The sequence below is a fragment of the Lutra lutra genome, chromosome 4, assembly GCF_902655055.1.
Source record: "Lutra lutra chromosome 4, mLutLut1.2, whole genome shotgun sequence".
Classification (NCBI taxonomy): domain Eukaryota; kingdom Metazoa; phylum Chordata; class Mammalia; order Carnivora; family Mustelidae; genus Lutra; species Lutra lutra.
This window is the reverse complement of record NC_062281.1, coordinates 167,937-184,349: the sequence shown is the minus strand read 5'-3', so window position 1 is coordinate 184,349 and position 16,413 is coordinate 167,937.

The following is a 16,413-nucleotide window of genomic DNA, read 5'->3' as shown; positions in this document are numbered from 1 at the left end:
GTCTCTCTGTGTCCATTCTGCTCCCCTCACTGTCCCCTCACATCATCTGGAGGCAGTCCTTAGTGATGCCCTCGGCACCATGCAATCTTTCCCCTACTCCTCACTCAGTTGGGCCCTTCTGGTCATGTGCTGCCCACTTTCCCTGGCTGTGGGGACTCCTGCCCTGTAGCTGTCCCTCCTTCCCCTGAAGTCTTACCTAGACATACAATCCACACAGAGATATGAGCCAGCCTCCTCTGCAGCCGGAAGTAACCCTTGCACTTAGCAGTGTCCCCTTCCCCTATATCTGGGATGTCCTGGGGGCAAGCCAGGCTCAGCCAGGAGGACACGTCCCCTAGGTGTGGCTCTGGGTTGGCACAGACTGAGCAGTTATGGTTGCTTGTGAACCAGGGGCTGATGGGCAGACACTTCTGTGCCCGTTCGCTGGGCTGGTATCCAGATGCCAATGCACTCCGGGACTTGAGTTTGCCCGTCCCCTGAAAACAGGAGGGCCCTGGAGGGCAACTTCATCAAGCAGGTCAGGACGAGGTCCGAGGTCCGTAGAACTCCAGCCAGCATCTCCGCCCACCTTTGGGGAGGCAAGCTGAGCTCTGCCATTGGTCAGAGGTCTTGGCACCGCTAGAACAGGACAATGGAAGGCTGGACTTGAGAGGTAAGTGGGAACCGGGTAGCGTCTGGTGACCTCGTCCAGAGACCCTGGCGTGGGCTAGCATGTTCACAGGCTGTCATTTAACCCTCTCCACACTTTGTGAGGCAGGTATTACAGGAAGCAAGTATTGACAAGGATCCCCGTTTTATAGGTTAGGAAACTGAGGCAGGTAAGCAACTTGCTCAAGGTCAAATGCCTAAGAAGTGGTGAAGCAGGGGTTTGGTCCCAAATATCGTGGTTTTACAAACGACTAACAGTTGTGCTTCCACTGACGTTTACAAAGTGCAACAGTGACACAGAGGTGGCATGTTTCTGTCAATCAAATCTACCTCTGGAAAGCTTCAGGGGACACATGATGCCTAATCTGGGCCCTGAGGGCTGAGCAGGGCCTGCCGGTGACAAAGGTGCACACAGGCAAGCACGTAACCCAGGTCCTAGGCCAGGACAGCCCCTGCGGGAACCAACACCTCGCCTAGGGCAGGGCTAGAAATGCCTGGGGACACATGGTGATTGTCAGGACCAAATCCTGCACAGGGAGCCATCAGGAGGGTGGGGGTTCCCCAGGAGGAGACACTGTGGGAAGTTCCTCGTGTCAGTTCAAGGGGTCTTTGAGTCTGCCATGCCCCTTGGGACCCATGGAGCAGGTGATGGCATGAGGGAGGGGGCTGTGCAGCCTCAGTGTGGTGACCAGGAGGCAGGGGGCCTTGTGCCCAGGGCAGCTCATTCATGCTACTTTGCCTGCCTCCAGCTTGGGCTGCTTCCCAGGTCCCACCCACCCTAGATTCCCGCACAGACTTCAGGGTCTCCCTGTGCCCATCCCCAGGCTGCCCCTCCTGGCCCACAGAGAGCTGCAAGCTCTGGGTCACTGATAAGCGGCTATCTCCAGGCCTCAGGGCAGAGGGGCAGCTCCCAAGCGGCCAGCCCCAAGCTGACCAGGGTGGGAGGGCTCAGGGAGGCTGTGGTGCATCATCAGTGGGCCGTGCATCATCAGTGAGCTCTGCAGGCTGGCTGTGTGTTGGGTCCCTGCCTGGGCCCTACCCGCAGAGGCTGCATTCGCATATGGGGTACAGCCTGGACATCGCATTGAGACTTTTAAAGGGTTCCTGGGTGACCCTAACATGCAGTGAAGTTTGAGAACCGCTGGTCAAAGGAAACATAAAATCACCCGGCCGCTTCTGATGCTTCCTCAGCTGCAGGGTGAGACACCCCACGTCCTGGCTGAGGGTGCTGGGCCACGAAGGGCCGTCAGCCTGGCGTCCTCCCTCCCAGCACTCTGTCCTTATGGTCTACAGCTCGAAGTCTCTCGGCTGTCAGACAGGAGTTAGGGTAGGGACGGCTGTGAACCCTCCAGGGCAGGGGCCTGGTTGCCTGGCACAAGGCAGCTCGCAGATTTCCTGCTTGGGCTGCGTCCACAGGTGGATCCAATGGGAACCAGAAGATTTGGGGATCCAGTGTGGAGGGTTTTATACAGAAATGAAGACCCTGAAGATCCTTCCTGGGGCCAGGCTAGTCCTGGCTGGGCTTTAGGGTGCCGTCCTCAGCGTCCAGTGGGCTCGGGGCCCTCTGGAGGATGGGCTGTGCTGAGGTCAAGGTTGGGGTATGGGCATGGGGGAGGGGGTAGTTCTGCCCACAGCCCTCACCCTGTAGCACCCTGCAGCACAATGTAAAGGGGTGGGGGACTGTTTTGGACCCTGGGGGACAGTGCTCTCCTGCTGCCAGAGATTTTGATTCCCCAAACCCGTGGGAAGTCACTGTAGGACAGTGCCGTATGCGGGGGCAGGAGCCCCATCAAATACGAACCGTGAGGCCCGCAGCCACCTGCGGCCCGGACAGATTCTAGTACTTGGCCTGAGAGGGGGCCGTCCTGGGATGAGGTCTTTGCCTACTGGAAGGGCAGCTCCCCACAGCCCAGAGGGAGCTGATCACTCGCACCGGCCAAGGAGGGGGGCAGACAAAGGTAACGGGAAGGGCTGGGCTGGTGGTTTGACTTTGATTACAGATGTGGAAACCATTCAAAGGGCACCTCCGTGACTCGGTTGATTGAGTGTCTGACGCCTGATTTCAGCTCAGGTCTTGATCTCAGCCTGGGTGGTCAGATCGAGCCCCAGATTGGGCTCCGCACCGGGCATGGAGCTTACTTTAAAAAAAAATTCAAGAAGAGACAAATTATGTGTAGAAACTGTCAACCACGCACTTCCCACCTGGTTCCAGACAGCTCATCAGTTTTGGCCGGTGTGTCATTAAATGCGCCGTCTAATTTGCGGTTTGCTCCCTGGGAGGGCTGCCTACACACTCCCATGTCACACCATCATAAGGGGATGCGTTCTCTGGTTTTAGAAGAGGGAGGAGAAAAGACACCAGTCTCCAAGTGGCCAAACTTCGATTCCCCGAAGTCTGTAAACGTGAGAGACATGCTCTGTGAGCCCACAGTCACGCCTCGGAGCACCTGTACTTAGAAAATATCTTTCTGTGACAAAGAACCTGGGTACTGAGTAGAAAGAGGGCGTCTTCTGAGGAGTCAGAGTCTCTTAGACATTTTTCTCCTGCCGGTTCTTTGGCTGAGATGAGAGCATTTGTCCCTGCTGCCCCCAAGGCCTGGCGCTGCCTCGGACAGCCTGCTGGGTCGGCTAGCACGTCCGCACACCACGGCCTCACTCTGAGGGTGAAGGCCTCCTCTCTTTTGGTTTCTCCCAGTTTCGTGCTTTGTAAGCAGAAGCTACAAACATTTAGAAAACATGCGCCGACTATGGAGAAGAGCGTGGAGGCTCACCAGCACTGCCTGGGACAAGAATACGAAACAGAAAGACAAAACCCCTCCCCGTGCCCAGAGCTGGGGTCCCCAGAGAGCGCAGAGTAGAGGGAGGGACGTCACACACAAAGTCCGTCTCAGCCTTCAGCGCCATCCAGCCAGGGCTTAGGTGGCCTTGCCGAGGGGACTTCAGGTCCCTCCATTCGATACGTGCCAAGTCCCTACAACAGGCAGACGCTAGGTCCTCCAGGGACCGTCCAGGCCAGCATCTGAAGGGGGAGTCGGCCCCACATGGCTCCTCGGGAACGTCTGACACGCAGACCCAGGTCCTGTGATTATAGGTTGGTCTAGAGTTATGGTGGGTTGCAGAGCTGGGGAAGGCGACCTGCACACACACGGCTGGCAGGAAGGGCAAGGTGTCACCCAGGGAGGCGACTTCAGATTCTAGAGGTGACAGAGCTCGAGAGGCTTCAGCAGGTGGAATGACTGAGCTGGGTTCAGTTGTGTTCCAACAGCAAGTGCTTCTTCCCAGGACGTCCCGTAGACAGTGTCCAGGGCTGAGGCAGAGCAGCAACTCCCAAAGGGAGGCCCCAGCAGGTGACACAGGCTCCTAGTCCCTCACTGTCTTCTGCAGGAGGTTGGACACGAGTACTGGGGAGGTGGAGTGTGAGAGGCCCAAATGCAGATGCCCCCAGAGGCAGGCACCTAGCCCCTGATGTGCCTGCCTAGCTGTGGTGGGCCAGAGGCAGGTGTGGGACGAGGGTGAGCACCTGCTGGCTGTTCCCTCGACAGCCGAGAGTAAGGACTACAGGGCAGCAGCTGCGAGGGTATGTTTCCCACCCCTAGCAGGGGCCACAGGAGCAAACCTGGGTTCAGGGTCCACAGGTGGTCTGCGGGAGGGGAGAAAGGCTGCAACCTGGGCGTTACAGCACCTGCGCCTTGTATCCTGCCTGCTGGATGAGGAGACACATGGCCTGGGATGGAAACGCTGCCCATAGGCCTTACAGAGCTGGGCTCATGGCCCTGTTTCTTTTCTTTCCTTTTCAAGATTTCATCTATCTATCTATTACTTATCTATTTATTTATGGGAGCGTGGGATGATGCTCATGTAAGCTGGGGGAGGGGCAGAGAGGAAGGGAGGAGAAGGGAGAGAGAATCTCATCCAGACACCTCGCTGAGTGGGGGAGCCTGAATCAGGGCTCGATCTCCTGACCCCGAGATCATGACCTGAGCCCAAGCCGAGAATTGGACTCTCAAGTGACTGAACCACCAGGCACCCCTATTTCTTCTCGGAAAGTGGGGCTGTCCCTCCTGAGCAAATTTGTCTTGGGATGAAGCTGGGTATTTTGGGGGGGGGGGGTGGACAGGCACAGCACCTTGCTCTCACTGTCCGCCTCGGGGGCTGTGGTGTGGTCGGGGTATGCCCCGGCTGGACCAGGAACATCAGATGGGGGCCAGGTGGAGCAGCAGGACAAGCCAAAGGGCGGAGGGGTCGGGGGTGTGTGCAGACTCAGCCGACCCTGCCGGACCCACCAGAACCCCCCAGTGGGGCCTCAAGAGCTTCCAGGGCCTGCACTCGGGACCCGCCAAGAGCTGGTGTCCAGGCAGAGCAGAGGCGGCTCAAACCCAAGGGCTGGCTATGGCTGTGGAGAGGCAGGGCTGGTGGGAGAGTGGGAGGAGTGTCGGGGGATGACAGGGGTGAGGCTGAGCCAGGGCGAGATGGCTTGCCTGTGGTGAGATCACCTCCGTGGGCACCAGCGAGTGAATGCAGGGCATCGCGAGCAGCTGTGCCAGGCTGCAGGGCAGGGTAAGAGGGCTTCCCGTGAACCAGCCTTGGTCAACCCCCAGCCACCTCCAGGGGCCTGTGGGCCTCTCCCCGTGGAGGGGGCGTCAAGCCGGCCCCACCCCAGACATGAGGAACTCATTCTCTGGGCCTGCAGGAGACACCTCTTCTGAGGTCAGGGCCGCAGCCCTGTGGGTGCATGGCTCTTTGGGTCTTTCTGCCTCCCCCCCACACACCAGTCAGAAGCTTTGTCCCAGCCTTGTATGGCCCACAGAGTCCCAATGTTTCAGGACCCCATGACCTTCAAGGAGGTGGCTGTGTATGTCACCAGCCAGGTGTGGCGGTGTTTGGGCCCCCATCAGAGGCAGATCTCCTGGGATGTGAGGCTGGAGGACTATGGGTATGTGGTCTCACTGGGGGTGGACAGCAGGCAACCCAGGCTTCCAGAAGTCCTAAGGCTAAAGGTAGGGAGGGTTGGATGAGTTCCCAAGTTCCTGAGGCTGAGATCTGGGAAGCCCCTTCCTATCCCATGAGTGTCCTACAGGCAGCCCCAGCTGGGTACAAGAGTGTGGACTTCCCAGGTCTGCCCCAGTCCTGGTCCTGCCCAGGAGGCCGGCCACCCTGGGTGTGCCCAGATCAGCCCTTGTGTCTCTCAAGCAGGACTCCTGGCCGCCAAACCCCAGCCGAACCCCCTGCTGAACCCGGGGGCTGCCACAGAGCCTCACTTGGCCAGAAACAGGGGAGAGAGTGCTTCTGAGAGAAGCACAAGCACCACTTGCTGAGGGGACGAGAACAAGCATGCTGACCAGAGTCCCTTCCAGGCCACAGCTGTGAGGACGGGGCGATGTGGGGCAGACAGAGGGCTGGGAGCAGCCGTGCCCCCACCTCACGGACTGCGGGCTGTGACCCACAGGAGTGACAGAGTGGTCGTGGGGATCCGGGATTGCACGACCACCGTGATGTCCACTGGGCATGCATCCTGGGCCAGGCGAGGCATGCCGACCACCATGCCGTGCAGGGAGCCCAGCGCTCAGGCTCCGAGCACAAAGTGTGGGCCACATAGTGGTGCCACCTCACCCAAGAGCAGCTCGGCCTCTGGTTTTCCAACAATGGTGTGGTGTTGGGCCCGCGGAGCCATGGTTGGCTTAGTGAGGGATCTGCTCATGTGGCCTTGGAGGCTCTTCTCAAGTGGGTGTCGGGGAGCCTGAGAAGAGGACGGCGTGGCTGACAGCAAAACCATGTCACCCAGGCAGGGCAGCTGCAGCGGGCAGGGCGGTGCCGACAGGGAAGGGGACGCTGGGTCTTGAGAGCTGTCCATGGCATGGGAACTGGATTTCATGAGCGGTAGGTCCTTCCTAGGTGTCCAGCGGGGAAGGGCTTAGGTCCATCAACAGCCTGTAACTGGTGAGAGCAGAGACCCTGTCTGTCCTGCTCCTGGGAGCAGCTGCTCTGTGAACACCGACTGACCAAACACGGCAGCCTTGCTGGCGGGGCGCTGGGATGCGAGGACGGAGGGGAGCTGTCTGTTCACTGTCGGGGCTCGGGTGACGCCTGACCTGGGATGCAGGATGGCGTGGTGGGAGGCTGGCAGGCCTGCTGAGGCAGCCAGGAAGGGCCAGAAGGGCTTGGCACAGGAGGACAGAGGGGTGGGGGCGCAGGTTGCCCATGGAGCTTGTTGGGTGAGGACGGCTGAGATTCGCCTGTTGTTTCCTGACACTCTTGGGATTTGGGAGGAGACTCTGGATCCGAGCGTGCCCAGGAACGGTTCGTTTTCCAAGGTATCTTGGAAAATGGAATCAGGGGCTCACTTGCCAGCATCTGGGCAGAGACCCTCAGCCAGTAGCTCAGACCTCAAGAGACATCATGGCTCGCGTCGCTTCGACCAGGGAGGAGAAGCCTGAGGAGGGTCCAGTATTGTCAGTGGAGGTCAGAGCAAGAAGTCACAGGTCCTGGAGGAGTGGGAGCGGGTGAGAACAGCGGAGAGCGCAGGAGCTGGCCGCCGGAATCAGATGCAAGTCCAAGGTTTCCCACCTATCTTCCAGGTTCATTGGCCTTCACAGAAGCCTCCTCAGCAGCTTGTCCTGTTCACGAGGTTGTGAGTACACACACCAGCCTTGCATTCGAGAGCCCCGTGTCACCCTCACTGCAGCGTCCTGGGGGCTGCTGCATGAGCCGTGTCCCTGGGATGCAGCCAGCCAGGCAGACAGTGGGGCACGGGGCTTAGGGGCCCTCTGGCTGTTGTTGATTCCCAACCCTCTCAGGAACTTCTCGAGCATAATCTGAAACCAGCCCTGTGTGCAGAGGACAGGGAGAGACCAAAGAAATAGGGAAGCCCACTCCAGGTGGGGAGGGCAGTTTTAATAAGAAAAGGGAACATAGGAAACTTGTCTTAGGAGGCAGCAAGATGAATGGGTCCCTGCACCCGCCCACCCGGTCCTAAAAGTTTATAAAGAGGCCCTGACCACGGGGCGCCTGAGTGGCTCAGTTACGCATACAACTCTTGGCTCCAGCTCAGGTCTTGATCTCAGCTCCACATCGGCTCCGTGCTGGGCCAGGAGCCTGCTTGGGATTCTCTCTGTCCCTCTCCTGCTAGCCCCCTGCCCAAAATGAAAAAGAAATCGATAAATAAAAATAATCTGTAAACAGAGGCCCTGACTGGGTCCAGTCACACAGTGTGCAGGTGTTTTCAACATCATATCACCCTCTCAAAGGTCTGGCCTGGCGGCAGCCTCTAGAAACACAAAAGGCAAGGGGAGCCCTGTTGCGGCCGGCGCGACAAATCGACCAGGGTCGAGAGGGTAAGAGGATGCTGAAAAGAAATTAAGAGACAAAGAGATGGGGGCAGGAGGAGCACCAAGGAGGATGTCCAATAGTGCCAATTTTATTCAAGGCAGCAAGGCATTATATAGCTAACAGAAACAATCATAAGAAAGTATCTCTTTTTAGCTGATTACTAAAGAGTTTGTAACATGCACAGAAAATCCTTCAAGCTTTCCCATTATCTATTTCCCAAGCACCAATAGCAGACCCTCTAGCGCCAGATGTACTGACTTCAAGGCCACTCAAGACATAGTTTATGTAAGCACAGCACAGTCTTACAGTGGTGTAGTCTATAGCCCATGCAAGGACAGCAAGGACCAGCCAAGAATTTCTGATCCCGACCAAATCATTTCTATCTGACTAGCAAATGTGTGGGAAGTCACGTAGGCGAGCGCACAACACATAGCACAGACCCTTTCTCAGTGCTACTCGACTTTATTGACCTAAGCCTTTTGGTGGGCTATTCAGCCTTTAAAGGAGGCACAAGTCAGGGCCTGGTTTGGTTCTCTTCTCAAGCCTTACTGTGGCCTCCCACAGAGCCCACATCCCAAGGACAGGGGAGCAGGGCAGAGCCTTCTGAATGCCCAGGTCCCACTCAGGGTCAGTTGGTGGTCACATCATTTTGATGATATTCCCCAACATCTGTTGGGGTGACTATTTTGAAGAAAACTTGGCTCCAAAGCTTTGAGTTTGGCCTTGACCTCAGGGGTGCAGGTAGAGGGAAAAGTGAGGTGTGTGCTTCCTGCAGGGGGGGTGCGGGTGCTGGGTTCTCGGTGGGTGAGGTCAGGGGGCCAAGGCCCATATCCGCAGTATCTCTGGAAAGCAAGTGTGTCTGTCCTCAGCAAACTTCTCCCCAGCTACTGCCTCCCTACAGTCTTCCCTCAAAGCAGGCTTGCCCCCCCCCCCCAGTTGGGAAGCTGGTCATAGACACAGCAGCCGGTGGCAGGGTCCAGAGTGCACTTCTCCCTGGCTGTCCTCCATGACCCCATTCTTTCTCCCCAAAGACCCTTTTCCCTTGGGCAGGGAGAGGGATGTGGTGGTGCAGGGAAGCAGGAGGAGCCCACCAAAGCCTCCCCATCTTTCCAGACAACTGCTGGCTCCACACGCTCTGGCCCCCACCAGGCTGATCCTCCTGAACTTGAGACACCCAGTTCTGCCCTGGCTTCGCTCCTTCCTTCTCTGCGTTTCTCCAGGTTGCTCCTGTATCGGCTCCGACCTGTGAGGGCCGAGCCCCTCTCCCCAGCAGGCAGCCAGGTGCACTCTCATCCGCTCTTGGATGTCCGTTGTAGGTACGGACAACCGGCGGGCGTGTGCGCCTGAAGAAGCCAGATTCCGGGAGGTCCTGAGGGCCCCGCGCAGGACAGCACGTCTGCCAAGGGCTGGTTCCGGTGCCGGAGAGAGCCGCGTGGCCCTGGGAGGTCTGATCTCCGAGGAAGGGGCTGCGGGCTGCAACGGGGAGACGCCGCGGGGCCACCGAGCCTCCGCGCGCACCAGGGCGGCCCCCACGGGCACTAGAGCGCACGCGGACCACCGCCGCCCGCGAGCCCCCGAGCCCCCCCAGCCCCCAGGCGTGCCGAGGGTTTCCGGTGCAGGAGTGCGGCCCGGCCTTCGGGCCGGCTCCCGGCGGGCCCAGCACCGCCGCACGCTCCGGGGAAGCGGTCCTTCGCGTGGCGCGGCCGTGGGAAGGCCTTCGGCCGGAGTCCCTGCTGACCCAGCCCCGCGGACCGGCCGGGGAGAGGCCCGTGTGCGCCGAGGACCCCACCGGCGGGGAAGCTCGCTCCCGCAGCGGCCGCGGTGTAGGCGATCACCCAGGGCGCAGGGCGTCTCCCTGCGGGCCGGGCAGCGCGGCACACCGGAGCCCTGGGCTTCTGCAGGGACCGTGTGTCCAGTTCACTGTGGCTCCTCCAGGGTCTGGAACAGCTTCGGGCCCATCGCAGCGCGTCCCTGTGCGGGGGCTGTTCCCATGCTTCACCCACATCCCTCAGCTCACACCGGCCACCACCCCGGGGGGCCAGCCCTTGTGGACTTTCTGGGCTGGGTCAGGGTACTGCTGGGGCAGCCTGGCCTTCGCCTCTCACCCACAGCCCTTCTGCCTCGCATCACGGAGGCAGGGGGTGGGGGCTGGGATTATGGTGTGCTGGGGGGAGTGTATTAGTTCTGGCTGAGCACAGGCCCAGGTGTGACATTGGGCGGGAGGGGAGGATGGGGACAGGCGGTCAGTGTTTGACAAGCTGACAGATTCCTTGTTTTTAAGGTTCGGAGGGAGGGATGAGAGACGCCTGGGAGGCTCCGGTCGGTGGAGTGTTGGACTCTTGGTTTTGAATCAGGTCATGATCTCAGGGTTGCAAGATCGAGCCCCGCATCAGGCTCTGCACTCAGGGAGGGGTCTCTCTCTCTCTCTCTCTCAAATAAATAAATAAAGTTCAGAGTGAGGGAGTAATGCCATGTGATCTCCCACGGCACCCACTTTGGGCCTCAGGTGAGAGGTTAACCAGACTCCTCAGCTCATGGCAAGTTTTTTCTTGAACCAGACCAGGCACCTTAGAAAACTTTCAAAAGGGGCGCCTGGCTGGCTCAGCTGGTGGAGCGTGCCGCTCTCAGTGTCAGGGTTGTAGGCTCAAGCCGCACACTTGGTGTAGAGACCACTTAAAGTCTTAAGAACCTCGAAAAGAATTCAGACTTCAGACAATGAGGTGAATCCCTTCCTAGAGCTCTCCAGGATGTGGTCTGGCTTCAGGTCTGAGTCCTGACTGGAAACCTCATCCCCCTGGTGGCCTCAGGAGGCTGCTGTGGGCCCAGCCTGAGGCGCTTCACCACCCTCAACACCGAGGGCCACCGGAATGGTGTCTGGTCCAAGTCAGAGGCAGCTGCTGCCCCCAGCAGGAACCGACACTTTGCCTGTTGTGCGGGAATCCAGGTTAACTGGCACCAGTTGCGCTGAAGTCTCCAGCAGGAGACCTGATGGCCGGAAGCCTGCTGGCTTGCCCCTTGATTTAACTCCTGAGGGACAAAGGTATGCTGGCCCCCCCTGCCCCCATCAGTGTGGAGCCGAGAGTGGAGGAAGCAGCAGCCCTCAGTGAAGAGGGCTGCGGGGAAGGCTTGGGCCAGCGGAGGGCCGGGGAGGCCTGTACTCTGATCCACACTGCTCAGCGCCTTGGCCGTGAACCCTGGGCCGCTGTCAAGCGCATGAACTGGGCCTGGTCCAGACTGAGACGTGCTGTGAGAGCGAAGCGAGCTCTGGACTTCAAAGGCCCGATGGGAACAAGCACAGATGATGTCTCCCAAGAACTGTTACGTTTGTTACATGTTCAAATGGTGTTTTAGATGTGTTAGCTTAAATACATTGTTAAATTTAGTCCCATTTCTTTTCATTGTTGTGTGTGTGTGTGTCTAGTAAGTTTAAAATGACTGTGGTGGCTGGCATTCCACTTCTGTGGGACTGTGCCGGTGGAGCCTGAGGCTGGGAGTGCCGCTTGGGACGGCCATCCGGGAAGAGGCTGATGGCTTGAGGGGAGCCTTGCTGGGAGGTAGCTCCGGAGAGCAGACTGGGCTGTCCAGGGGGCTCAGGGCTTCCCACAAGGAGGACCGTGAAGGGCGATGTGCTGTTGCGACTCTCAGTGGGGGGAACAGCGCCACTTTGTTTCAAATTAGGCAGGACATCTCCTGGTAGTGATGATTTTCTTTTTCTTCCTTAAATGTCTCATCGCAAAAGGTTAATTTTTTTAAATTTTTATAAACATATAATATATTTTTATCCCCAGAGGTACAGGTCTGTGAATCGCCAGGTTTACACACTTCACAGCACTCACCGTAGCACATACCCTCCCCAATGTCCATAACCCCAACCCCCTCCCAATCTCCCTCCCCCCAGCAACCCTCAGTTTGTTTTGTGAGATTAAGAGTCACTTATGGTTTGTCTCCCTCCCAATCCCATCTTGTTTCATTTACTCTTCTCCTACCCCCTAACCCCCCATGTTGCATCTCCTCTCCCTCATATCAGGGAGATCATATGATAGTTGAAGAGACAACACTTTTAACTGAATCTATCATCTCTCCTTCTGCAACTCACCCTCTGGGTAAACCCGTGAATGAGTGAGTAGAAAAGAAAAAACGTGTTTCTTTCCACACGTTATGTGCTACATGCATAAATGTGCGGAGAAAGATGTTTTCCTTCCTGTTTGGGGCTTGTTGTGGGGGTAGAGGAGGTGTTCAGTTTAAAAACTTTTAAGTGCCCTATTATCCTTTATACAAAAGTGCAGAGAACAGCAGACCCCCGCGCTCATGCCCTAACCTAGCAGCTGCTACCATGTGGCTACCCTTTGTCAGCTGCCCCCCCACATTTTTGCTAGAATATTTTTTTAAAGATTTTTATTTATTTATTTGAACGACAGAGATCTCAAGTAGGTGGAAAGGCAGGCAGAGAGAGAGAGAGGAGGAAGCAGGCTCTCCACCAAGCAGAGAGCCCGATGTGGGGCTGGATCCCAGGACCCTAAGACCATGACCCGAGTGGAAGGCAGAGGCTTAACCCACTGAGCCACCCAGGCACTCCTTTGCTGGAATATGTGAAAGCGGATTGTAGACATCGTGATTCAAGGCAGCGGTGTGGAGGGCCACCTTCACGGGTTGTCTCTGCTCTGGTGCCTGTGACTTCCCTAAGCTGGTGGCTGACTAGCATTCACCCTTCCCAGGTGATCCTGAGGGTGAGGGCCAGCTCCCGCCCTTGGCTAGGGTCCCCGAGCCTGGAACTCAGCACCCCAGAACATGTTCTCCACGTTCCTGCCAGCATGTTATGCAGTTGCCCTGGGTTAGCCTTGGAGGCAGAGTGGGGGATCTGGGGCCCAGTGCTTGGCTCTGCCACCAAGCTGAAGCTCTGTGGAGTCATTCGTGTGACAGCTGTGCCAGCACGCATTTTCTTGAGAAAGGGAGGAGAGAATGGTCTCTGCCTGTGCTCTGGAAGACTCGGGCCCCCATGACTCCCCGTGTGGTCTGCACTGGGCAAGGCTGGACGTTGGAGCTGGGTCTCTAGCTTCTGGGATGGAGGCTGCAGCACACGTTTCCTAGGAGCCTGTGGCCTGGGTGTTGTGCTGAGCTGGGGCCCTGCATGTTCCCATGAAGTCCTAGAGATCCTGGGCCAGGCTGCGACCTGCCCTTCCTTGATTTTTCTGTTCTGTGAGTTCGCAGAGGCTCCAGGCCCTGAATTGATCCTGCTCTGGGGCCCCAGGTTGCCACAGTGACTTGGCTCTGCTAAGGGTCCATCCTCTATCAGCTTGGAGAAATGCTGCTGGCAGGTGCAGGGGTTAGGGTTAGGGTTAGGTTTAGGCTTCGACATCATTCCTGGAAGGGGACATGCCCCAAATATCTCGTTTTCCTAATATCCGTCTGCATTTTGAACGTATGTTTTAATAGAAATGTTCAAACAAAAAGTAGAATCGGGGCAGCTGGTGGGCTCAGTCATAAGAGCGTATGATCTTGGAGTTGTGAGTTGAGCCCCACATTGGGTGTAGAAGTTTACAAAAGTAGAAATAAATAAATAAACTTGAAAAAAAAGTAGGGGCTCCTGGGTGGCTCAGTCAGTTGAACATCTGCCTTCAGCTCCATTTATGACCACAGGGTCCTGGGATTGAGCCCTACATCAGGCTCCCTTCTCAGTGGGGAGCCTGCTTCTCCCACTGACCCTCTGCGCCCTCCTCCTGGTTGTGTGCGCTTTCTCTCTCAAATAAATAAAATCTTAAAAAAAATGAAAGAGGGGCACCTGGGTGGCTCAGTGGATTAGGCCGCTGCCTTCGGCTCAGGTCATGATCTCAGGGTCCTGGGATCGAGCCCCGCATCGGGCTCTCTACTCAGCAGGGAGCCTGCTTCCTCCTCTCTCTCTGCCTGCCTCTCTGCCTGCTTGTGATCTCTCTCTGTCAAATAAATAAATAAAATCTTTAAAAAAAAAAAATGAAAGAGATGGGGCTCCTGGGTGGCTCAGTGGGTTAAAGCCTCTGCCTTAGGCTCAGGTCATGATCCCAAGGTCCTGGGATTGAGCCCCACATGGGGCTCTCTGCTCAGCAGGGAGCCTGCTTTCTCCTCTCTCTCTCTGCCTGCCTCTCTGCCTATTTGTGATCTCTGTCTGTCAAATAAACAAATAAAATCTTAAAAAAAAAATGAAAGAGGACACAGAATGGCATAAGGAATAGCTACTTACTGGTCACTCAGCGTACACAAGCTTCCACGTAGTGGTTTCATGTCCTCGTTGCCTGGGATTCCAAACACTAAGAGAACAAGCAGCATCTTGGTAGGTCTTTGTCACATAACTGCTTCCTTCCCGGACAGCAACTCTAGGGTCTAATCACGGCCTGAAGATCTGCTCACACCTCACTCTGTTTCGCCTCATCCCCTCCTGCAGAGCACACGCTTCTGCTCTGTCCCGAAGGATGACAAATTCCTTCATCCCCTGTTCATTTCATGGGCTGCCCTGTAGTTCTGGAGGTCAAGGTGGAGGTCTTAAACCCCTCCCTGGCCCTCAGTGACCGGAGAAACCACCCTACTCCTCTCGCAGCCTTGGCAGCTCTGCAGCCTCTAGCTTTTTTTGATCAATGCAGTTACTCTGCCTTCTTGGAGAGTTCTCAGGTTTGAATGGCTTGCTCAAAAGAAAAACAAAATTTTTTTAAGAGAGCGTGCACAAGTAGGGGGTGGGGGAGGAGACAGGGAGAGGGAGAACCTTAAGCAGGCTCCCTGCCCAGCGCGATGCAAGACTTGGTCCCAAGACCTTGAGGTCATGACCTGAGCTGAAATCAAGAATCAGGGGCTCAACCAACTGAGCCTCCCAGGTGCCCTGGCCTTTTCAAATTTGTAAGCAGCTCTCCTGATCCACAATTCACATACCATACAATTCACCCACTTCATGTGTACGATTCAATGTTTTTTAATACATTCACAGAACAGTGCACCCATCACTGTGACCAATTCTAGAGAATTTTTATTAACCCCAAAAGAAACCCTGTACCCCCTTCCCATCACTCCCCAATGTTACTATCTGCCCCATCCCTAGGGAAACAACAACCTACTTTCTGTCTGTATGTATTTACCTATTCTGGACATTCACATAAATGAAATCATATATGATTTTATACATCATTTGTGCCTGGCTTCTTTTTTCAAAGAATATTTATGTATTTGAGAGTGAGAGAGGGAGAGAGAGAGCGAGTGCGCAGGGGGAGGAGCAGAGGGAGCGGGACAAGCCGACTCTGTGCAGTGCAGAGCCCAACCCTGGGCTTGAACTCACGACCCTTCAATCATGACCAGAGCTGAAACCAAGTTGGCAATCAACCATCCGCGCCCCAGGTGCCCCATGTGCTTGGCTTCTTTCACTTGCCATAATGTCTTCAAGGCTTATCTATGTTGTCTCACGAATCAGTACGTCATTTCTTTTCCTTGTTGTCCAAGTCTGGTTGACCCAGGATGTTACGCTGGTGTCAGGGGTACAACATAGTGACTCCACACTGTTACATGCCACTCACTAGTGTAGCTGCCGTCTGTCACCACATTGCATGCCTTGTGATGTTGAGCAGTAGTCCACCTTATGACCCACCCACCTTCATTTTTTTAAAGATTTTATTTATTTATTTGACAGACAGAGATCATGAGTAGGCAGAGAGGCAAGCAGAGAGAGAGGAGGCAGCAGGCTCCCCGCTGAGCAGAGAGCCCGATGCGGGGCTTGATCCCAGGACCCTGAGATCATGACCTGAGCTGAAGGCAGACGCTTAACCCGCTGAGCCCCCCAGGCACCCCTGACTCACCCACCTTTTCATCCACTCCTGATAGGTAGAGGACACGGTCTGTGTGTCCCATGAAGTCAGGGCCGTGCTTTCTTCTTCATCATCATACACCAGTGCGCACCATGCACGAGGACTTCCTGGATGGATGAAGCCGTGGGGTACGGTGACTGAGGGAGTGGGCACATCTGGGAGGGCAGGGAGAGGAGCAGTTGTGGGTCAGGAGCAGAAAGGAAGGAGAGGTGGCTGGTATCATTCAAGTTGGATCCCTCTTTACTGGTCTGTTTTCTGATGATATCTTAGACTCTTGCAAATGACTTGTCGTCTTCTGAGAATTTCACTTTTCAGGAGTCCAAACCCCTCTGCCCACCCCCACAGGCTAGGCTTTGGTGCTCACCCCAAAAAATGGAAGATAGCAGAATGTTTGAGTTTCAGTTCCAGAATCAAAGAAGTCTGAAACCAGTAGCTTTAGGTGAGGGATTTGGGTTGAGGCCTAACACTTATGTTCAGTGGTTACCTCTACAAGGTGGGCAGTGCAGCCACCTCAGGGCCATCCCTTGACCCTTCAGGATCACTCAGTGTCAGAGGGTCCTTCTATAGTGGGTCTACAGCTGGGGTCTCTTCTCCAGCCCAGGGTCTCCGACCCTGTCCGGGA